Source organism: Mustela putorius, unplaced genomic scaffold (assembly GCF_011764305.1).
Source record: "Mustela putorius furo isolate JIRA1106 unplaced genomic scaffold, ASM1176430v1.1 tig00003845_pilon_pilon_pilon, whole genome shotgun sequence".
In the NCBI taxonomy this organism is placed as follows: domain Eukaryota; kingdom Metazoa; phylum Chordata; class Mammalia; order Carnivora; family Mustelidae; genus Mustela; species Mustela putorius.
This window is the reverse complement of record NW_025421998.1, coordinates 63,484,673-63,508,929: the sequence shown is the minus strand read 5'-3', so window position 1 is coordinate 63,508,929 and position 24,257 is coordinate 63,484,673. Positions and strand designations below refer to the sequence as shown.

Here is a 24,257-nt window from a genome sequence, read left to right as displayed (position 1 = left end):
TCTTAGGAGCTCATGGTCTAATGGAATGAACCACCAAGCTGATAAGCACCATGCATGTGAACAAAGAATGACCAGGCCCGGGAATGTTGTAAGTGAGCCTGCCTGATAGCATAGTTCCAGCAAGGTTTCGTACTGAAAGTGACCCCCCGGAGTGGAGACTTGCAGGATTTTTCTAGTTAGAGAAGGATTGGGGAATCACTTGAACAAAGTTAAAGAGACTACAGTGGGTTGATTGGTGGCCCCCCAAAGTACACCCACATTCCAGTCCCTGCAACCTGGGAATGCAGCCTTATTTGGAAAAGATGTAAGTGAGTAAAGGATCTCAAGATGAGGTCACCCTGGAAGATCTGAGTGGGTCCCAAATCCAATGACAAGGGTCACACAGAGGAAAGACCCACAGAGAGAAGAGAGGGCCATGGGAAGAGGGAGGCAGAGATTGGAGGGGTGCCGCCACAGCTGAGCAACCCCTGAAACCATGAGAAGCTGGAAGGAGCAGGGAAGGATTCTCTCCTAGAGCCTTGGAAAGGAGTGTAGCCTTGTTGATGTTTGATTTTGAAATTCTGGCCACCAGAATGGTAAGAGAATCAATTTCTGTTGCTTCAGACTACCAAATTCCCACTAATGCTTGTGGCAGCCACAGGCAACGAATGCAGGGGTGTGAGAGGAAGGCTGGTCCTGGGCTCTGCTCTCTGTGGCCAGGGCGGACCCCTGCAGGCTCCATTTCACAGACCCTTTCCAGTGGGCTCAGCCGACAGGAGGCACTTGATGGGGGATGGAGGGTGGAAAGAAGGGAGCAGCCAGGATATTTCTTCCTTCTTTCTCAGCCTCCAGAGATACACCTCCAGCAGCAGCTGTCTCTTCCTCAGCTCCCACAGCCACAAACAGGATCCCTGTGATTTCACATCTCCCTGGGGGATCTGAGGCCCTAGTTCTAACTAAGTCGCAATAGTTTCCAGAAATAATAAGTCCAGTGTGATTTGAGCACAGGTCTTTTGTGGGGAAGAGCCTGGAAGAGTAGACTGTGCCAGACTGGGCTGGGCTAGTCCACATACACCAAAAGCCATAAGGGCACCAGAAGCAGAGCTTCGAGGCTCCTCTAAGAAAGCAAAATCTCAACAGAAGTCACAGGCTCTTATCCCCGACTTGATATCCACTGGTACCCAGCTTAGTCGTCATGAAGTCTCCAGACAGTTCCTGGCAGGAGACTGCATTGCTTTGTTAGGGCTGCCGTAATTAAGTACCTTAAACAATAGAAATTTACTTTCTCACAGTTCTAGAGGCTAGAAGTCTGAGATCAAAATTTTGGCAGGGTTGGTCTCTTCTGAAGCGTCTCTCCTTGGATTGTTGATGGCGGTCATCAATCTGTGTCTTCACGTGGTCTTTCCTCTGTCCCGTTCCATGTCCAAATCTCCTCCTCTTATAAGGACCCCAGTCCTATTAAATTCAGGTCTATCCTAATGACCTCAATTTAACTGAATTATCCTTGTAAAGACTCTGTCTCCAAATACAATCCCATTCTGGGGAAGCTATGGTTAGGGACTTCAGTGTATGAATTTTGGGAGAACACAAACCAGACCATAGCAGGGACTTAGAGATTCATGGCAGATGAGACAGTGAGAATCATGGCAAGCCCAATAGGAATCACATGGAACCAGCAGGTATTCAGTAAGAAACAAAGGTGATGGGTGGACTTAGGGGTGCCCGACAAAAGCTGTAAGGTGCTTGACAGGTGTCAGTAACCCTGCCCAGAAGAGCCCAGAGCAGGGAGAGAAAGGGAAAATGGAAGATGCCTTGTGGGGTCTGACCATATGGACAGCTGGACTGGCTTTCTGAGAGCATGTAAGAAGCCCCAAAGGACTTCCAGAGAACAAGTTGAGAATCTAGTGGCTGGTAAAGACAAGAGTAAGCAAAAAAAAGTTTTGCATTATTAATGGGATTTTGTGCGTGTGTGTGTGTGTGTGTGTGTGTGTGTACCTCCAGGTTGATCAAATCTACAAGGTGAAATCTGTGCATTCTGGAAGGGATAAAGTTCTTCCTACCACCACACCCTCCCCACCACAACACAAACATACACAGATGGTGTCTGGCCTCCTTTACACAGCATCCCCGTGGAGATGAAAACAAGAGAGCAGGACCCGCGAGCAGCCACCACGAGGGAAGTCAGAATCAGACGGAGGCTGCGGGAACTTGACTGGGGGCCCGGTTCAGGCAGAACAGCGGTGTTTGTGTGCTGGCCACATGCAGGCGTGCCGCAGCTCTAGGACCATAAGCCTATGTCCAGGGGAGCCATATACACGTGCTTTTGCAGATGAGATGCAATTTATTAATATGAGACTCTGCAGGGTGCATAGCAATAAATTGTAATTCGTGAAATTTATAAACTGAGATAGCACTAGTGAGGGTCCTGCAAATTGTAATTCTCTCAACCTGACAAATGAACTGCTCTGAGCAGCGACAGCGTCAGCAGGGTGAGAGAAATAAATCAGCCTGCTGAACTGGGGTAAGAAAGCAAACACTTTTATGGGTCTACAGATCTTGAGAAATGTTGATTAAGTCAGATCTGGAATCCCCCCATGGTTGTTTCACAAGCGGCTTTATCCCAGAGACCCCCCAGGCCTCCCCATGTTACCACAATCTCCCAGGAAAAACGGGAAATGAGTTATACTGTGTTTGGGGTAGGAAACAAAAATATATTTCTTTATGGTCTTGGGAAAAGGTAACTGTGACCATTCAAGGAGTCTTCTGTGTTTCCCCAGATCTGTGTTAGAAGAAAACTTTACGGGAGGTTTTCCACAACATTGATAACCTCCAGTTGTGGGACTCATTGTGTGAGAATACATTTAGAATAAGCAGAATTCATCAGAGGTTAGTCTCTAAACTCACAAAGTACAGATTTTACTCAGTAAAAGTAGGAAAAAAATAATGTAGTGTACTATATTAAACCAGAGACACTTGAACAAATGCTTTGCATTACCTCTGGGTCCTAAGAGAACCCATTTGCTATCAAATAACTAACGTGCTAATGACAATTCAGTTCGTGAAGCGGGTCCCCTGAAGACTCCATTCTAGGAAACGGTTTGGTTTCAACAAATGGGTATTCTAAACTGTAGCCTTCAAATTCAAAATGTCATGTATACAAGACTTATATTCCCTCTAGTTGATCTGAATTCCCAGAGGGGAACTATTTACTTCAGAAGTTTAGTTGCAAGAAATGGCAGAAAAGAGGCAACAGCTCTGGAGAGGAGGACTGACACTGGTCTGACACGTTCAGACTCTCCTGACCTTCAAGAAGCTACTACCATCTCCTTTTGGACAGAAGACTAAGACTCAAAGAAAAACTGAAAAAGGCAGGAATTAACTGATAGCTAAGTTTATACCTTTTCCTTTCAAAGTTGAGAATCCTAGAATCTTCCCATTCAAAGAGTTCTCTCTCTGTCACCCACCCTTTCTTTCTTCTTACAGATGCAGACCCAACCCAGTCCCAGATCTAGATGACCACCTCCCTGGTCTTCACCACCTCCAGGAAAGGAGCAACCACCCCCCCACCTCCCCCCCCCCCGCCACCTTGCTGGGGCAAGAGGCCCAGGACACATAGTCTGTGCTGCCCATTCAGCAAGGTCGTCATGCTTGGACAGAGAGAGAAGGTGTTAGGGGCAATGCTCATCATACCCCATTTGAAGCAGAGACCAAGAGGCCCTGGGAGTGTCCAGGTTCAGGAACTGGCTGCCCAAAGACTGAGAAAAGCGGGTCACAGCAGTGCTGCGGGGCAGACCCCAACAATTTGTTGCAGTTGCAGAAAACTTCTGAAATGTCTTTCCCAGAAGCTCTGGCACCTCCAGGAGTGGCTGCGAGTTTGTGTGGCTGTGGTGGACTGGCAGCCCGGCACTATCCCTGCTCCCCAGGGTTTGGAGATAAGCAGCCGCAGCCATGAAATCTGGCTTCAAAAAAACCCACAGATCCTGGGGATGGCCGCGTCCTGAACACACATTTCTTAATGTTGTGCAAAGTCTAGGGTGATCACCGTGGTTGCTGCCACCAGAGGGGAAGCCAGGAGGTGGACGCCTATCTCGGGCATCAGTGCTCTGGTGAAAAGACTTGTCTGACTCTCCTCCTCAGGGTCGTGGCCAGGGAAATCCTAAGTGAAGGTTTTCCAAGCATCTGAATGGACTCATTCCCAAGTGCCTCCACCATCACATTACCCTCCAGCTCCAAATCTTTCCTACTTGCTCTCAGCCTAGAGCAGTGTTTGAATGAATATACAGATCTCCTGGGTTTCCTCTTAAAACGCAAGCTCTCTGGTGACAAGGATGCTTGGTCTTTGGACCACACTTTTGAGAGCCAAAGACCAGTACTACAAGTCCCAGATCCCTAAATTGGGTGTTAAACACACTGGGCCACCTCCTTCTACCTCCCACTACCTTCCTAACCTCTTTTACCTCCTTCCAACCACCTCTGCTCTGCTCCAGGCAGACACCACCGAGACCTCGGGACACCTCACTCAACCTACCACAGTGTTCTGGGCCTGCCGTTTTCCTTGCCAGCAAAGCATGCATGCTTCTCCTTGCTGTTCAAATCTTTCTCCCATGCAACCCTAGCCTTCCCATAAGGACCATTGTCCTCCTTACAGGAAGAGCTGCTTTCCAGAGTTGTGGCATACAAGGGAACGAGCCCGGCTTTCTCAGGAAGTGTCAAAGCCTGGGATTGTTTAGGAGACAAAGACCTGGACCACCTCCTTCTGTATGAAACAAGTAGAAAACTGCCTGGGCTGACCCATCATTCTCCAGCTGGAAGCCCTGTTCCAAGATGGTCATTTTGGAAACAGCAAACTTTAGCTCTGCTCAACTGTTCTGGGACCAGAGCTCTTTATGCCGGGAATGGATACGATACCGTGTCCCAGGACCCAGCTGACAAAGACAGAGTTGAATATTCCCACTTCACATTGTGAGGCCAAATACCAGCTAATGAAAAGTGGATCATGTACTTTATAGAAAAATACTTTGTACCGTCTGAGATTTAATGGGGAAATGAACTCTTAGCCATCCTCTGTTTCAATTTAAGTATTCAAAAGTCCCTATCCTGACAAAGCCCCATAAGAAAGGCTATCTAAGGCACTCCTTGATTTTCCTTTTTTGCTTCCAAACACTGAAACTGCAGCCAAGATTTTCTGGTTATGGAACCTCTTCTGAGCCTGATATCTCACTGGCTGGGGAATTGGAATGAACATTTCCATCTTATCTGCCCTCTGTTACTTGGCAGGGAAGGGTGTGGCGGTAGAGCGTACAGTGGGGTTTAGGGGAGGTTTCGCCTTGCAGAGACTGTGGTGGGTTTTCTCTTCCCCAGCTTTGCTGTCAGTTGTTTTGAGGGAAATGGGTAACCGGATCTTAGAATCCCTGGATGTGACGAGATAACATTGACTATAGGCAATTCTATTTACTGATAAAAATAATATATAGTTTTCAAATAGCCCCATAATGAGTCACTTCTAAATAGTCAGAAATACGTTTCCTGCAATTCTTTTTTGAAACTTGAATTAATAGTTTTATAAAATTACTCCCCTCACTAAGGTAGTCTATTGAATGCACATGGAATTAGCTACATGGTCTCAAACTTGCCACAAGCTAGACTTTGGGAACCTACCAGATATGCATCAAAGTCCAGAGTACATTCTCTCCTAAGAAATATATTCTACTTCTGGCTCCTCTTCCTGAAAGTTAAAAAAAAAAAAAAAAAAAATAGCATAAGAACAAGAGTTAGACAAAATTTATCGGCAAGTTTCCAGATTGCCAGATCACTGCCAAAAGGCAAACATCCTAAGCCACTGACGGATGGTGCTGAAGCCTAATCTAAAATTGTGAGCAAAACTGTGGACTCCTGAAGAAAAAGTCCAGTAGACTTGAATTTGACTTGTCTTGCTCTGCCACTCAGCTCTGTAACTTTGCGCACATCTTTTAAACCCCTCTGAACCTCAGTTTTGTTATCTGGAAAATGGGATTAACAACTACCCCACCCATCTTGCAGAGTGGCTCTGTCAAATAAGATCATCCCCCAGCAAGCACCTTCTTAATTTACAAGGATTTTAATTCCATGTGGTTGGCAGGCAGTATCTTCTGCTGGTTCCTGGGCTCCACAGAGCTGCTCTCTTCCTTTGCAGCCCTTCCCCCATAGCCTGGTGACCTCTGTAAAGGTAGAAGTGTAAGGAAGGAAAGTGACTGGTATTTTAGAGGAAACAGAATCTTATCCAGTTTCACATGTGATTCTTTAAATCTCTCTCTTCCATTTCCCTCAAGGAATCCCCAGACAAATCCTCCAGTCCTATCTTGTTACCCTTCTCAATAACAGAACTGATTAATTCTAGTTAACCTGGACAACCTATCTTTCCCCCAGCCCTAGGAAGCAGAGGCTATCATTGTTGTTTTTAAAGGCTCTCTGAAGGGAGATTACTGGTTATCCTCACCAAAAGATAGAGAAGGGGACTGAAAAGAATTCTAGGGCCTCCTCCAGGATGATAAAGGGCTGGAGATCTGTGTTCTCAGGCAGAAAGTTTCTGTCTCCCTGAAAGCCCTCTAGGGAGACAGCAGGGCCTCAGGGAGAAATTACAGCCATGGCAAAGCTTTGCCAAGAGAAGGTAGAGCCACCAGCCTCCTAGGATGTTGAGGACCTGGCAAATGAAATACATCCGTGGTCATCCATGTGGACTGAAGACTAGAGAGCCATCCCTGCATGTGCTGGGTGGACATTCACAGGAACTGAGAAGAAGGGGGCACTTCTGGACTGAATTTCCCACCAGCCTGGCAGAATGGCTACAATAGCATATCAAATTTAATTTAAAGTAATAAAAGAAATGTGACATTTCTTATGCCTGATCATGTGGCACAGAATTCATATGCCTGTTGTTCTTTCTGGGACATTCTGGCAGATAACTCTGCTTTCTTTGGATGCTCCAGAGTTTGGGGGAAACGGTTTTAAAGATCAGCATAAGCTCTTTCTGAAGTTCCCTTCCGCTCCCACCCCCGGTGAGAATTTACCCAGGGAAATACCAAGCCAGCAAGAATTTCCTTCATCACTTGAAACTCAAACCCTGAGTGGCCTGCCTCCCTTTCACTCACACATATCTCTCAGCAAAGCTTTAGTGGAAGAGAATGTTTCATCTTTCTTACATCCCAAACGTAAACATATCGAGAAATAAAAACAAAACAACATGACTAGCAAGCACTGTCCATGGTTCCCAGACAGGAATGAATGTTGAACTGCTACCAACTAAACTCAACAGTTTGGAGATACATGTATTTTACTCTAAGGAAGCTGAGGCCAGAGGTATTTACTAACTTGCTGAAGATTTCAAGCTATGAAGTGGCAGAGCGAGGATTAGAACCCACCTCTGTGTTCTGTTCTATGTCATTCCAATTATCTGCCTTCTTAAGCAGTATGCTTCTCTGTGTGTGTGTGTGTGTGTGCACGTGCGCACCCATGCACGTGCCATGAAGGGTTCAGCTGCTGAATGTAGACCAGAGAGCACAGATTTCTCAATGTAACCATTGCCATATTTGTTTAACTCTGGAAGGAGAAACTATGAGCTGCAGTAGGCGTCCGCTGAGCTACAGCTGAAATGTGCCCGCTGCTGATTTAATGTGATAATCAGGGGTGGGGGCCCTGGTGACAGACTATGATGTATTGGCTGTTGTTCTGCACTTTGATGTTCTTTGGAATCTGTCAAAACTTCACTTCAGCACTCCAAAAAGCGCCATGGCGTCCTCTGTCCCACTCTCTCACCACAGGGGCAAATGGCAGGGGAGTGGCCGCCACTTGAGTCCAGGTCAGCAGCAGGTCAGAAAGTGGCAGACCTTTCTTAAAGACAGCTGGCGGGGCAGCCGCTCCCCAAGCTCACCACCACCCACCCAGAGGATTCCTGTCTCTGGGGGATAAGCATCTTTTGCTGTCCCCGGCCGAAGAGGGACTGCAGACCCCTCCTGTCTCAGCTCAGTCACGGGGCTTCTGGAGAAAGGAATCATGTTCCACACCCTGGGTCATGGGGGATTGAGCCACAGGCAAGGAAGGAGGCCTTGGAATGCAGGGGGCATGCCACTGAGCTCGCTGCCTCCAGAATGTTCCTTCACAGGGAGGGGCAGCCAGCAGCATGCAGCATCAGACCCCAGTCTGGGCCACGACTTTTGGCCACCATAGTCACGGCAGAGGTGGTGGCAGACAGGAGGGCAGGCTGATGCTCAGGCTCCCACGGCCAGATGAGTCAGCCTGGGTCTCGCCAGCTGGACAGGGATGCTTATTTCCCAAAGCTGGTCTGGGCAGCACACAGATTTTGGAACAACGTTGGCAGCCAGCACTGGGGACCTGTACAGCCGTCTCGAGAACAGCTGATTTCTGAAGGGTCACCCTGTCCTAGAGGTAAGGAATGGCAAAATTTGGTTATCCCAACTCTCCTCCTGGAGGAGAGAGTGGTTTTGCCTAGAAAATCCCATCACACTATTGGGTGATGGTCTTCTGGTCTCCTGAGGGCACTGTATCTATCAGGTAGAATCTCAGTGTGTCCCTGTTACTGTGACATCGGGATCCTTGTTCTAATCTTCCTAGCACAAGATGCACCTCTACTGAGAAGCCAACCTTCAAGAAAATCAAGAAAAAGTCATGTAATGCTTCATTTTATTTTCGGCTCTCCAAATTTTAATTCCCACATCTATAACATGAGATCTGTAATGTCCTAGCCTAGGGAGTTGTTTTAAGAGCTAAATGCAACTATGTACATAAAAATATTTCAGCATGATGCCTAATGCATACTAGATGCTCAATAAATGTTCGTTTTTCCCCCTTCTCCTTGTCTCCTCCCGTTTCTGGATTCACTGTCACATTCTTTAAATGTCCAAATTAAAATGAACACCATTTTATAATAACTAAAGCTTAAGGAAAGATGATGTGACATTGTCTCCCATGACAAAGCCAGGGATTCAGCCTGGTCTTAAGAGATAGCAGGGTGCTTCCAGCTTCCCAGTCAGCTGTTGGAAGCCACATTATTGTCCCCCAAGCTAGAGGCAGGTAATTGTACTGAGCCTTTATGGATGGTGTCTAGCTAGTGAGGGTGACAGTTATGACAGCTTATGGAGGCAAAGAGGCAAAGATTTAAAATTATGAGGCTTGGACTGCCCAGACATGAGCCTGCAGGAGAGAGAACCTCAGGCCAGAGAAGCCATCAATTTCCTTTCCACTTAGGCTTCAAGGAGGAGCTTCCTTGCCAACTTCAGGCACCCAGAAAGGGCCACCTCTCACTAAAAGCCAACAATTTCTGACAGGGAAGTGGCCTCAAGGGTCACCTGGGATTAACTACTGGAAAATGATTCCAGAAAGAGGCCACAGACATCGAGACAGTTTGGCTCCCTGTGCTGAGAAAGTGACATCATCCATGCAGATAAATTCCAAAGAATCTATCACTCCCCCCCACCCTACCCCCCAACAATGCTTTACTAGCTTATAAAATGTTCCTGAGCTCTTTCCACACAGATGACTTCTGGGGGCTATCCAGGACATCCTGGAAAATTACAGCAAGAGGGTGGCTTTCCAATTCTTCCTCACCCAGAGCATAATTTCTTTATACTCAGTCTAACTCTTTTCCACTTTATCAATTATTGTTAAATGGGGAAGCTTGTTCTGGTACTAATGTTGATTTTTGCCCAGAGTAGCCTGAGAAAATTACCCATCTCTAGGTTCTGATCAGAAGATATACTGGATTTGGATGATGTCTACAACATTGCAATTATTATAGTTTTCCTCTTAAATTCTCACTAAGTTGTTTCTCAAGGTCTGCTTACAGGTACTTGTGTATCCATTCTACAGACCAACAAACTGAGGTAAAGTCAGACCAAGTACAATCTGCTTATGGGCATTCAGCAAAATAGCTGCTCAATCAATCCAGAAGTCATGATTCCTTGCTCCCAGACCTCCTCACCATTCTTCTTCAGGAAAAAAAGAGATTTAAGAGATCAGGCAGGAGTTCCCTTGAGCTACCAAGCCCCCCAGTGTCCCGAAGAGAGCTCTTTGAGAGAAGAGATTTCCATGGGGTGTGGGGTGTATGGGAATCAATCAAATCCAAAAATTTACTGCCAGCCCAGGTCACTTGATGGAGAAGGAATCTACTTCTACAAAGAATTTTTGAAAATATATAATATCTTCTCACTTTGTGCTGACAAGAGAATATGACTACAGGTTTATTGCCATTTTTCAGACAAGGAAACAGAGAAGTCTGGAGAAGGTACCTTGCCCAAAGTCATACAGCTAATAAGCAGTAAAACAAGACCATCTGGCAACCCAGCTTTTCTGAATCCAAGTCCAGTGCTCTCTGCCCTGTATTTCAGAAGATGAGTTAGCTGGAGCTTGAATCAGTGGACAGCAAGGGAAACATTTATCAAAGGAGATGTGACCATGCCCTAGGGGAGCTGACTTTTAAAAGAATGTTCACTTGTCAGCTTCCTAAACTATTCATATAAAACTCAAATGGCTGAGGGGTTCTGGGATAGGAATCACCTGAGGAGCCTGCTCTGGATCAGGAGAAGTCTTAGAAGCCTTTCTCTGTGTAGAGAATCCCTTAGGGCTGGTGTCTGTCCAAGATAGGAGTCTCATGTTCACTTTAGTATGGGTACAGTATGGGCCCCAAGACCTTGAACCCTAGATCCTTATAAGGATGCCCCAGGATATTTCAGTCCTCCTGAAATCCTAGAATCTGCTCTAAAAGGGTACAAACCTGGGCCTCATGTTCTTCCAGGATCTTGCAAAAGACCCAGCCTCCTGGTCTTTATCATACTCTGCACACACAGAGCTCGGCCTCCAGAGGTGAAGTAGGGATACAACAGTGTCCCCAGGTGTCAACTCCAGCCTAGGCTCCAGTTTTTGGGAGCCCAGTCTACAGCCAAATGGCTTGCCCTAGCCAACACAGTCATAAGTAGAGGCAATCACACTCCAGGCTAAAAAGGCGGAAAACCAGTAGGCAGGGAAATCGTTTTATCATCCAAGGACAATAAAGTTTATGTATTCCCAGATGTGGGTCCTCCCACTTAATCAAAGCAGAGGCCCATTCCAGTGAAAAGAGCTTTTCTCCAGCAAAATGGGAAGGCAGCTTCTTCAGGGCTAAATTTAGACTTCACCCACAGGGGAAGGACTCCAGTTCTTCAGGGCTGCCGACAGAACAAGCAAACGGTTCAGTGTCCCCGCTGGCCACAGTCAGCTCCAGAGCTGAGCCAGTATGAGTCTGAAATGTTCCCAGCCCAGGAGTGTGGGTTGTGCTGTCCCTGGGGCTAGGCGCTGCCCTCAGCTTGATCACAGCTGAGAGAATCCAGCTTTGAGCATTTGGCTGGTGTGTCATCTCTATTCACTCATTCTGCCAAAGGAGCAGCCACTCAATCAATGCCCAAAGACTGGGGTTCCAGAGGATGCAACATGCTAGAAGGCCAAACTTCTGCCCTCAGGCATATCCTAAAGGTATCTTGGAGATCCAACAGTGAGAAGAAGATGCTTGGCGAAATGACCAAATTAATACACAGAGCAGTATATAGGGTAATATGGTCCTAAAGAAGGGAGAATATATTACCTACAGTCATGGAAGCCTTCAGTGGAGGAAGAGAGTTTTTCTTCTGGAACAGGGCCTCTTACACCCATCTAAAGCTTCCAGTATCCTCTCCCTAAGTTAGTACTTTTTCTAAATGGCCTCAAAGCAATCCTGGTAGAATACTGAGAGGGGGGCACCTGGGTGGCTCAGTGGGTTAAAGCCTCTGCCTTTGGCTCAGGTCATGATCTCAGGGTCCTAGGATCGAGCCCCGTATCAGGCTCTCTGCTCAGCAGGGAGCCTGCTTCCTCCTCTCTCTCTGCCTACCTCTCTGACTAATTGTGATCTCTCTGTCAAGTAAATAAATAAAATCTTTAAAAAAGAGAGAGAGAAAAAAAAGAATACTGAGAGGTATGCCCTGTCTTGGGGAAAAGTTAGTATGGTCCCAGCCAAACAAGTTCCATTCAGTTCTCTCTTTGGCCAAGTAATAAGAAAGATGGAGGAAGGTGACATTTTCCCAAAGGCATCAAAATCAGGCTTCCCATCCTTAGTTCTTGGGAAGTATGTGCCAATGGTCACCCATTCACTACCATCAAATCTAATCACAACTTAGTACCAGGCAGGACTGGGAAGACTTACAGGGGGAGTGAGAATAGTACAAATGGACTACATCCTTCTCATCCAGGATTCCTGTAGACATGAACCAAGGTTTGCTTAGAGGGTGAAATAAGATGAAAAATACACCTCCTGAAACAAGTCACACAGCACACAGCCACAGTTGCACCTCCTGAGAAAGCTCCTGCCAACACAGCCAATCACCACCTCCACTGTGCTGTCCTAGCCCTGCACCTTTAGCTCTGTTCCAGCACTTACTCCTCTGTAGGATCATTAATGGTTTACATTAGCCTCCCCCAGAGACTAGGCACTACTTAAAACGGGGAAGGAATCTTGATCTTATTTCCTTTTGAACCTCCACTTCCTGGCATACAGTAGGCTTTCCATTGACATTAGATGGATGAATGAATGAATGAATGAATACTCAAATGTATAAACCATCTTACTTGAATACCTCCCTGCCTTGCTTAATAAAGGGGGTTGGTATGATTCAAAGATTAAAAGAACTCCATAAAAAAGAAGTGGTATTCCAGAACTATCCCCAGATATACTCACTAGATCTCATTAATTGAAAGGATATGAGCTGCTTTCTCTCTCTCTCTCTCTCTCTCTGCTTCCCTGAGATGGCTACCCTCCCTTACTTTAGTGTGATTCCCCTGGCAGTAAATTAAAGCAGTAAGTCAAAGACCCAACCATACTCACTCTTTGTACTGAAACCCCTCAGCAACTTCCCAGACTATCTATGCCTGCACAGATGACATGGCTACTGATAGGCACTATGGGAGGGAGTTCCTAGTTGTTCCAGATAGACTCCAGAGATCAGTTTCTTTGAAGAATCCTCCCCACCAATCCCTTTATGAAATACATATAGTGAAAGTCAGCAAACAGAAAACGCAGGTGGGAGAATTCTCATTTGAGTGGGAAGATTCTCAGAGGACCTAATCAAGCAAAACAATTATCCTATTTTATAATATCAACGCCAAGGATATAAATAGTCAAAAGAGAAGCATGCCTGTGTTACTGTTTTTGAGCCACAGTTGGTTCTGCATTTTGCCCAGTCAACCAGGAAAAGAGAGAATGTAAATCCTTTTTTTTTTTTTTTTTTTTAAAGATAAGTTTCATGGCAGCCAGACACATCCAAAAGAAGCTTGGGCTACAAAGCAATGTATCAAACAAGAACACCAGAGATCGCTGAATGGAAGGATTACTAGGAGATATGCGTGTGTTTGTGTGTTTCCCGTGACAATAAATATAAATGATTATAAGTTGCCATGACTGACTTGATGCTTTAAGACATTGGACTTAGCTGATAGGAACTATTGCCCTCTACTGGATGGAATGTCACACGAATGTCGTGATTTCAGATTTGCTATTGCCTGGATGTTTTCATGCTCCCTGGGGGGAAAAGGCCATGATGGTGGCAATGATAAGAAGGATGGTGGAAGAAGAGGGGGGAGGGGAGAAGAAGAGAGAGAAGGAAGAGATAATAACGACAGCATTGGGGAGAATTCCTTAGATTTATACAGCACTTGAATGTCTCACAAAGAATATTCACACAATTTGCCTTATTTGAGCTTTACACTTTTCACAATTACCCTGTGAAGATGATGGTATTGTAAATGAAGTGACTTTAGAAATGAAAAAACTTTAGCAAGGACAGTAAACCATTTGCCTATAGATTCAGAGCCAGTAAGGGGCAGAGCTGAGATTCCAATTTGGGCTTTCTAAATCCAAACCCTGGAATAATTTTCCTTCACTTTACTTATTTGGTGGGTTTTACTTACATTCACTTCAATATAGTCTTTTAGGAAGAGTTTTTAAGATTTCCCTTATGTGTCAAAAACATAATTCATTCACAAGCATTTATTATACACCTGCTCTAAGCCGGTCCTCAAGCTAAAAACTGGGAGACAGCAAAGGACAAAGCAAAGTCCAGCTTTCATGGAAAGGGCAGTCAACAAACACGGGGACAAATCCATAAGGATCGTGAAGTCAGAGTAATAAATGGTTGGGAGGCAATGAAACAAGGTGAAAATGAACAATGGCCCCGAAGCGAGAATAAGGATAGTAAATGACAAGTTTTGACTGCTAGTATTTTCAGAAGGGTGACCTCTAATGGCAGAGCACCAGCCTTGGTCTTCGCAAACATAAGTCTGAAAATCATTGGTAGATATCAGAAGATTCACCTGGAAATAGACATTTGCCAAGATACCCACTTAAGAAACCCCTTGAAGTATAAAGGCAGGAAAGAACTCATCTAGAAATGTGTATATTTTTCTATTGACAAAGATTAAAAGATTTCATTTCTAAAATATCTCTGTAACTGTCATATATTTAATTTGTCCAACCAGTTACATGACTTGAGCAGCTTTATTTGTAATACCCTAAACCTATAAACAACCCAATGTCCTTCAATAGGTGGATGGTAATACAAACTGTAGAACATCCATATCATGGAATACTACTCAGCAACGAAAAGCAACAAACTATTGATACATGCAGCAACTTGGATAGATCTCAAGGACATGATGCAGGATGAAAACGAGCCAATCCTGAGAGGTTATACAACTGTATGACTCCATTTGATTCCACTGATACATTTTTGAAGTGACAACGTTGTAGAGAGAGTGCCTAGGTAAGCGGTTGCCTGTGGCTATGGCTACAAACGGTGACTCCTCTGTGGTGACAGAACAGTTCTGGAACTTGATGGGATAGAGGCTGTATCAGTCTAAACAAACTATAAAATATCATAGAATTACATACAAAGACAGACCAAAAAACGTGTGCATGTACTCTCAAATACAGAGCTCAAAGTAGTGGTTGCCAGAAGGAAGATGGACAGGGCATGGGTGAAATAGATCAAGGAGATTAAAAGGTACAAACTTATAGTTATAAAATAAATAAGTCATGGAGATGAAAAGTACAGCACAGGAGGTGTAGTCAACAACATTGTAATAACGCTGTGTAGTGACAGGTGGTGACTCTGCTTATCATGGTGAGCACTGAGCAATGCATGGAAGTGTAAAATCAATATGTTGCACACTGTAAGCTAACGTAACACTGTATGTTAATTATACAGTCAAAAAGTCAAAAAGTATGCATGTAAAAACTGGTAAAATATGATAATATTTATAGTCTAGTTGATGGTTTTGAGCCAATCCATTCCCTTGTGTGTAAAGATCTGTTACATAAAAGGACATCACTGGGGAAAGATGGGTTGGTGGGTACACTGGATCTTTCTCTTCTACTATTACAATTTATAGTGAGTCTGTAATTATTTCAAAATTAAAAAACATAACAAAACAGAAGAAGAAGGCCTCCTTGGTAGAAGCCAACTGGCTATGCCGTCTCCCTTAAAGAGGGGTCCTAGTCCTTAGAGGCTTGTACAGTGGGCAAATAATCTGACAGTGATGAGATGCCATGTGAGTTGTAGGATGGAAGAAATCAGGATTCACGATGAATACTGAGTTTTCAGTTACAACAAAGTTCTGCATTGAAAACTCATCCCACCAACCCAAGACCTGTCAGCACCACGCAGAGGAGCAAAGGGTGCAGGAAGCACCAGGCTGGGACAGATCCTTCACCCTTAGCCTCCTTAGTGCTGCTCCTCTGTGGTTTGAAGGGCCCAGAGCTGGGGCAGCGGGGAGAGGCTCTGCAGTCTCCACTCACAGCAGATCTATGGGGACTGTGGTGACCCACATGCCAGCTACTCCAAGGCTGGAGACACAGTGGGAAGAGCCAGGAGAGTGCATGGCTTTGGGCAGTTTGGGGAGCACTTAGGGGAACACTGCAGGGGGAGGGGCTGGCACTGCTCCTGGGTTTGCTGGCAGGACATCTTGGTGGGAACTCAATCAGCTTTGAAAGACACATATTTTTATTTTGGATTAGATGGCTCTTAGGACTATTGCAACCGTAATATTCTGCATTTCTGTGAGTCACCTAAGCTAATCAAGTCACTGTGATTCAGCACTCACTAGTGCTCTTTGCCCTCAGCTTCCTGGCAGACAAAATGAAGTCCCCTTTTTTATGCCAAATATTTGACACTCATCATAGACAGTTTGTGTTATTGACTATGGTTTTATGAGTATCTTGTCCCACAACTAAATTACAGTTTCCCCCTGAAATCATAACTATAATTTTTAACTCTTGGGGTCATTCACATAGCAGGTATAATTGTAAAGTTTAATTGAACATCATTCAATAATTTAAAAAAATAGAAAAGATTCTTTTGAAAATATTGATAGTTTGGCCATCTGACCATTTAAGAAGTTTAAAGTTTTGCGGAATAAAAATCACCCCAAAGTTAAAAGATAAATGGCAGACTGGGCACCAAATTTACAAAATATATGGAAGAAGATAAAAGGCCAGAAAAAAAAACCCAGAAAATTCACAAAATGAAAACAATAAATATCCAGTATGTATTGTAAAGATCTCCAGTATCCCCACTCATCAGAGACATGAGCATTAAATCTGTGAGATGATGGCTTTTTGTTTTGCTTTGGTTTTTATCAGAGCAGCAAAACTTTAAATGAGCCGGAATATATAATGTTAGTGATGCCCTGGAAAAATGGACATTCTCAGATCCTTCCAGTGAAAGCACAGATAATGGTGCTAGATGGGGACTAACACGTGATGGCAGGTAACAGAAGTCTTTAAAATGTGGCGAACGGTTGACTGTTAGGGATTTGTCTTAAAAAATAATTTCAGAACAAGGAGACAGACAAAGAAAAGTCATTACAGAATTGCTTATAAATTTTAAAACAAACTAATTGTCCATTAATAGAGGAATATATAGATAAAAAGTAGTGTTTTTTTCAATAAGCTATTGCGAAGGTTAAAATTCACGGACTAAAGCTAAAATACACTGTTGATTCTGAAGACCAGGTTGGAGAAAGAAACATACAATATAATACCATTGTGTAAATTTTTAAAACACAGAAAACAACACTATTTTGTCTACTATATACATAGTATCTACAGAAATGTGGCAAAGTTATAAAAATGGGCCAGAAGAGATTTTCATCAATTTTAAACCTATGTTCTGATTGAGGTGGGTGAGATTTGAAAGGAATACAAATGAGGGTTCAAATGTTCCTTTGATTTTTTTTTTTTAAGTCTGGATTAAATGAGAAAATGCACACAAGGTACTTAGTACAGTTATCTGGCTTAATAAATAGAAATACCAGTTACCTTAATCATTACTGCATACTGTGGCTGTCTAAGTAGAGATTAAGAGGGGAACTTAAACTTCATGGGGGAAAATGCAAAGTGAAAAACAGGGCTCAAGTCTGAGCATGAGTAAAAAGGGAAGTGTATGCTGAAAAGTCCCCGTGTGTCAGGAATTGTGCTAGGCACATGACATACTCTGTTTCATTGAATCCTCAGAGCAACCTTGGACATGATTTCATTGGGACCATTTCACTAACTTGGAACCTGAGAATGAATCACAACATATAATTTGGACAAAATGATGATATCTGCCAGTGGAAGATCCAGGATATGAATCCTGCCCAGTTCATGCAAGTCCCATCTTCTTTACATTGGAGCCCACTGAATCACAAAATGAAGAAATCAAGGAAATTTCTACACAGATGCTGGAGAGACTTGCACAGAAAAGCAGGGTTATGTGAGCCCACACTGCATGTTACAGTACCGTGTCTGGGAATGGACTTGCCACTGAATTTCCTGCTTGCTTATTCTCAGAATTTGTCCCAGTGCTGGGGACTGGGTCGCTGACCTATTAAACAAACCTCCCTGCTGACAAACCTGAAGGCTGTCAAGACAGAACATGGAGTGAGCAGGACACTGACTGGCAGATCCCAGCACCCACAGCATGATCAGCAGATTTCCAGCAAAGCACTCAGCCCTGGAGGGTCAGGGAGCTCTGTGGTTTCTCTCTTTGCTCAGGCCAAAAAGGGGCACAGGTAGTAGAGAAGGATGGCCTGGCATGAAAGACAAAGCCAGTGGCTTGAGACTTTCTGGGGAGTAGGGGGAACATATGATTTTCAAAAAAAAAAAAAATTATTTTTCCTTTCTGTTAAATTTGCCAAGACCTGAAAGTGCTATTGTTATTGCAGATAATACTGTTGTTTAGCTAGAAACTGCAAGAGAAATGAGTGAAGAATGAACCATTTGCATGGAGCATCTAGCAAACAGATGATTATAAAATGAATAGCTAGGTACCAAGGGGGGCAGGGAGGAAATGTTGACTAATACCAAAAAGAAATCCTCTTACGGAAGAGATAAACATGACATTATGATAAGTCCTTGGAAAAATCACCCTCAGGGATGAGCAAGGGGCCTAGGAGTAAGACCAAGACAGCCTTCGTCTGACCTGCCTCCTACATGAGTAGGAGCTGGGGAGGCTTGGGGAAAGAAAGGACACTGGGAGGAGGGAGAAGGAGAAAGGAAGAGCTCATTTAGCAAGAACCTAGAATCTGCATAGAAATTAAGATTACTAAAAATTTCTCCAGGGTTGGAACAATCTACAAACTTCCAGGAACATGAATATTATGCCCTCCCTCTCAAAAAAAAAAAAAAAAGAATCTGAGTCCTAATCCCTAAAACCTGTGAGTGTTACCTTATATGAAAAAAAAAATTTGCAGATGGGGATTAAAGGTCTTCAGATGGGGAAATCTCCTAGATTTATGGTCCCTAAATATAATTGCATGTATACTTCAGAGAGAGGCAGAGGGAGATTTGACCACAGAAGGGAAGGCAATGTGGCTACGCAGGTAGAGATTGGAATGGTATGGCCGCAAGCCAATGCCAGAAGCCACCAGAAGCTGGGAGAGAAAAAGAAAAATCTACAGCCTCTGAAGGGAGTGCAGCCCTGCGGACACCATGACTTGAGTCCAGGGATACTGATTTTGGACTACTGGCCTCTAGATTGTGAAAGAATACATTTCTGTCATTTTAAGCCACCAAGTGTGTGGTCAATTTTTACAGCAGCTACAGGAAATGAGTACAACAGCTGACCTCAATTTTGAGAAATTGGCTTTGCTGTTCTGATAAATAATCCCTACCACACTGTTAAATGGTCATAATCAGCTTTGCTTATAAAAGCAAAACATCGGAAACACTCTGGAATTTCTATAAATAGTAGTTTAGTTTAACAAACGATGCTATTCTGTTAAGTGGCATACTATACAACTATTAAAAAGAAATGGCAGAAGTATGTTTGCTGACACGGCATTAAGTTCATAATACACATACTGTTAAGTAAAAATGCAACACCAGTTATGTGCTAATTTTTTTAGATTTAAATTTTGATCCATTTGGAAGTTATCTTGGCATATGCCATGAGGTATAGATATTCATTTATCTCTTTTCACATGGCTATGATTTTATGATCTGTTTTGCCACCACTTAGAGATAGCACAGACTTCTTCCACTGATTTCCCATATATTAGATTCCCATCTACTAAGTCTTATTTTTGGACTTTTCTGTGTATCCCATTGATCTGTGTGTTTTCATGCATCACTACCACATTGGTGCTACTTCTAAGTAGTTATAATATAATTTAATATCTGATAGGATGACTTCCCTCACAATTTTTTTCAGAATTTTCCTGTGGCCCCTTTTAATAAAAATTTATTATTAAATTATAGTTGACATACAGTGTTGTATTAGTTTCAGGCGTACAACATAGTGATTCAAAAGTTCTGTACATGACTCATGCTCGCCACGGTAAGTGTAATTACGATCTATCATTATACAATGTTATTACAATATTATTGGCTATATTCTCTATGTTGCACTTTAAATTTCTGTGAGTTGTTTATTGTATAACTGGGAGTTTCTTGCTCTTCCTGATTGAGAATTACCTCACTTAATTTTTATAGTCCTAGGGATTATTTTTTGTTATGATCATGAACTTATAATTAGTAAAAATTGACACATTTATGGTAATATCTTCCTATCTAAGAATTGGTATGTCTCCCATTTGTTTGTGTGTATATGTGTGGCCATGAGTGCTCTTCAGAGCAATTTTGAAGTTTTCTTCATATAGTATTTTTATCCTTATGAAATTTATCCCTAAGTTTTATCTATTTTGTTACTATTAAACATGTGAGTTCTTTTCGTTATACTTTATAACTTTGAAAGCTATTTAAAGAGAAAGAATTTCTCTTTATTAACATTGTACCCTGAAATATTACTAAATTTTCTCACTTTTGGTAGTTTTTCAAGTATGTACTTGGATTCATCGGATTCAGAATATCTTCCACAAATAGTGATAGTTGTATTTTCTCCTTTCTAGTTTTTATAGCTATAATCTTTCTCTCTTATATGAGCCTATCAGTTTGCTCCTCCAGTATAGTGATAAACAATAGCAGTATCTATTTAGTATTCTAGAATTTGGGGAGAATGCTTTTAGCATTAAGTATGGTAATAGCTTTTAGGGTTGAGATATATGTCAATGAAGTATCTGTTATTAATTTATTGAGTGTTTTGTTAAGAATGGACAAGAGATTATGTCACATGATTTTCTCAGCATCTATTAAAATAATTTTTATAAAAATTATTTTTCATATATTAATACAATGAACGGATTTGAAAATTTCTTAATATTGAACCAACCTTGTATTCCTGGAATATCTACCTAGATATGACACATTATTGTTTTAATGTGCCATTGAATCATGCTTCTCCATATTTAAGATTCTAGAATGAATATTCATAGGATAAATTACTCTTTAACTATTTTTCATAATCGTTTTAGGGTTTTGATATCAACATAATATATTTTGTCAAACAAAATTGGAAGTTTTTCTTCTTTTTCTATGCTCTATGCTTTTTCTATGCTATGGAATTATTTTTATTTAAACATGTGATAGAATTGCCCAATGAAACCATCCAGGCATGGTGCTTTTGTGGTGAATTACTCTTTGACAACTTTCTCTGTCAGAACTGATTGGTTTGGGTTTTCTTTCTCTTCTTGGGTCAGTTTTGGAAAATTACATTTTCCTGGAAAATTTTCTATTTCATCCAGTGTCAAAATTATTTGCATAAGGTCAAACAACACAGTCTTTTATGATTCTTCTTTGCTCTGTTTCTCTTACCTTTCTTTACTATTTCATATTTATTTAGAAAAATAGGAAAAAATTTTAACTTTAAAAGTTTCCAAAATTATGACTTCCTATCCAGAACCCACAAAAAAGAATGGACAAATTCTGCCACATTAAAAAAAAAAAAAATCTTTGCATAGCAAAAGTGCTATATGCAAAGTCAAAAGTCTGACAACAAATTGGGGAAACATTTGCTGCTTACACAATAAATCAAGAATTAATACCCTTATATCTGTATGACATAGGTTTTAAAAGCTTTATAAACACAAAGGGGAAAAAACCAATAGCCAATAGGAAATTTACCAAAGGATACAAAGGAAAAAAAACATCACATATGGCTCTTGAACATAGGGACAGATACTTGTTCACTTGTAAGTGGAAGACACATTAAAACATAAGTGAAATACCATTGTTTAGACATATATTGGAAAAATGTAAAAGTTTGAGTACATGCTTTTTGTGGAGTGGGCTGGAGAAAACAGTTAACACTCATACAGTGCAGGTGGAAGTAGAATTTCATATAATATTTAAGCAGGAAACTCTTGAGTCTCTCCATTAACCAGGAAAATGTTTTGACCCAGACATTCCACCTGCAGAAACAAGCTACATTTTCCAGATTGACAGGCAAATGCAGCCTCTGACACCATCTCTGCTTCCAGCAAGTTCTATAAACTCTCACCGGATGGGGACAGTTTTCACACAATGGAGGACAGGCGCCACAACATGCTAACGAAATCACACTTGCTGATATTGGCCAGAGTATTTCTCACAGCTGGTTCTCTTTCCTCAGGATCTCGCACCTCTCAACAGACCTTGCTATCCAATCTCTCAACACAGCACCTCTGAATCCAAACGGCGAAAAACCACAAATGAGACAGGACTGCTCTAAGATGTGATATGAATTAGAGTCACCCTTCCCCCCAACACACACTTTTTAATTCAGACCCTCTATTAATTTTGTTACTCAGGGGTGATTACCCCAATTTTTCCAAATTTTGTTTAACAGTCTGTCCTTCCCTTCAAATTTATACCATGTTTCTCGAGAAGACCTTTGGTTGAAAGTATCCTCCTTCCTTGTAATTATGAGCCTGTGCACACTGTCTTCCCAGCTTTCTCATAATCCACATTCTTCATGACAATAGGAAAAGTGACATGAATGAACTCTCTTTACCAAAAATGGTCATGATCCTAATATAACACATCCCATTTCTATCACCTTCTGCATTTCCCCCTCAGACCAAAGCAGCCCCTCCTGTCCTCCTACTCTACTTCAGAGTAGGGGTCCTGGGCCCGTGAGAATGGCATTGTTCAAAGGGTTAACCCCTTTCCTCCACAGAGTGAAGAGTTTTGCTGACCCAGGGTGAGATGGGTTGGACCAAATTCAATTTAGCTGCAGTCAACAGGAAAGTAGGAAGGAAAATAGGATTTCACAAACAAAGCATTTTAAAAAAGGAGTCCACAGCAGGAAATAATTATTTGGGCAATTGTTCACTTTGTGAAGGGGCTAGCCGGTATGAATATCTATCAGGATGCAATGCTGTGTCCGGGGTTTCTCTGCAGCACCCTGTCTGGTCTAATTAGTTACAAAAGTGGTTCTATGGGCTGAAGAAATTTGCAATTGTGCTGTATTTCAGGGGAATGAACACATATGTCATTGAAGTGGAGCCTGGCACCAGCTTATTCTGGTGAAACCTCGAGTGGCCGGCCAGAATGGAATCAATACGAAAGGAAACTCTGAATGCCAACAGAAGTGGTTTGCAAAAGTAATTCACTGACCATTCCATCTGCCTCGGATTAAGCAAGTTAAATGGTTCAGTTCAAGTTAACATTTCTAATATATAGATATACATAAATAAACAAAACCACATATTTTTATCAAATATTTGCATTTGAAAACCTCCACCAACACACACGGAACTTGAACTGAGCTCTTTCATCTAACCATATATTTTCCCCTTTAGAACAGTTACACTAAAAACACATAATCTGAAAAAGAACTTAGATTGTCCCGTTAGAAAGGAGTAAACCCCCTTTGGAAAGGAGTAAACTCCCTTTGGAAATAATATTTTCAGAATGAAAATCCCTCAATCATAAAGGAGTTTTAGAGTTGAGCCTCAAGAAAGTCAGCCAAAGGTTCAACTGGCATGGGAACCTAGGGGTTCTTAGGGAACCCAAGCCTAGCAGATTGGTTTATTCCCTGTCTCAACAATGGGTGCTAGAACCAAATGCATAATCTGCTGGTGTCCTAAAAATATCAATTTGCTTGTAAAATCCATTAAATGCATCTTAAAAATCACAAAATTAGAAATCCAAGAAGGTGACGTGATATAATAGATAGATCATAAATAAAAGATGTCAACATATATTGAATACTTAATAACAAAGTCCTTCTCATGTAATTGTTGCAACCTACCCTATGGGGTGGCTATTTTCTTATTACTCTTATTTAACAGATGTAGCAACTGAAGCCCAGAGTGGTTAAGCAACTTGCCCAAGGTCGCAAAGTGGGCAAGTACACAAATCCTGGAATATGACCCAGGCAGTCTGACTCCAGATCACACTCTGCCCTGGTCCCTCATGTACATAAAAAAGGCAAGAGAGGGGGTATCTGGATGGCTTGGTCAGTTAATATTGGACTCTTGATTTCATCTGAGGTCATAATCTCAGGGTCAGGGGATGGAGCCCCACATTGGGTTCCATGCTGGGCATGGAGCTTGCTTGGAATTCTCTCTCACTTATGCACCCCCCCCCCCAAACTCCACTTGCATTTTCTCTCTCTCTCTTAAAAAAAAAAAAAGGCAGGGCACCTGGATGGCTCAGTGGGTTAAAGCCTCTGCCTTCGGTTCAGGTCATGATCCCAGGGTCCTGGGATCGAGCCCCGCATCGGGCTCTCTGCTCGGCAGGGAACCTGCTTCCTCCTCTCTCTCTGCCTGCCTCTCTGCCTGCTTGTGATCTCTGTCTGTCAAATAGATAAATAAAAAATCTTAAAAAAAAAAAAAAAAAGCAAGAGAGAGCAGTTTCCCAGAGCAAG

General features: G+C 42.6%; 1 long non-coding RNA gene across 1 annotated transcript in view; it reads right to left on the bottom strand.

Moving 5' to 3' along the window:
- LOC123387033 overlaps nucleotides 1-24,257 on the bottom strand; it is a 79,876-nt gene that overhangs the window by 1,457 nt on the left and 54,162 nt on the right. Inside the window, exons 6-7 of the long non-coding RNA XR_006601381.1 lie at nucleotides 6,057-6,176; nucleotides 5,638-5,704 (exon numbers count right to left, since the gene is read on the bottom strand). This is a non-coding gene — a long non-coding RNA (uncharacterized LOC123387033). The remainder of the gene's footprint in view (nucleotides 1-5,637; nucleotides 5,705-6,056; nucleotides 6,177-24,257) is intronic.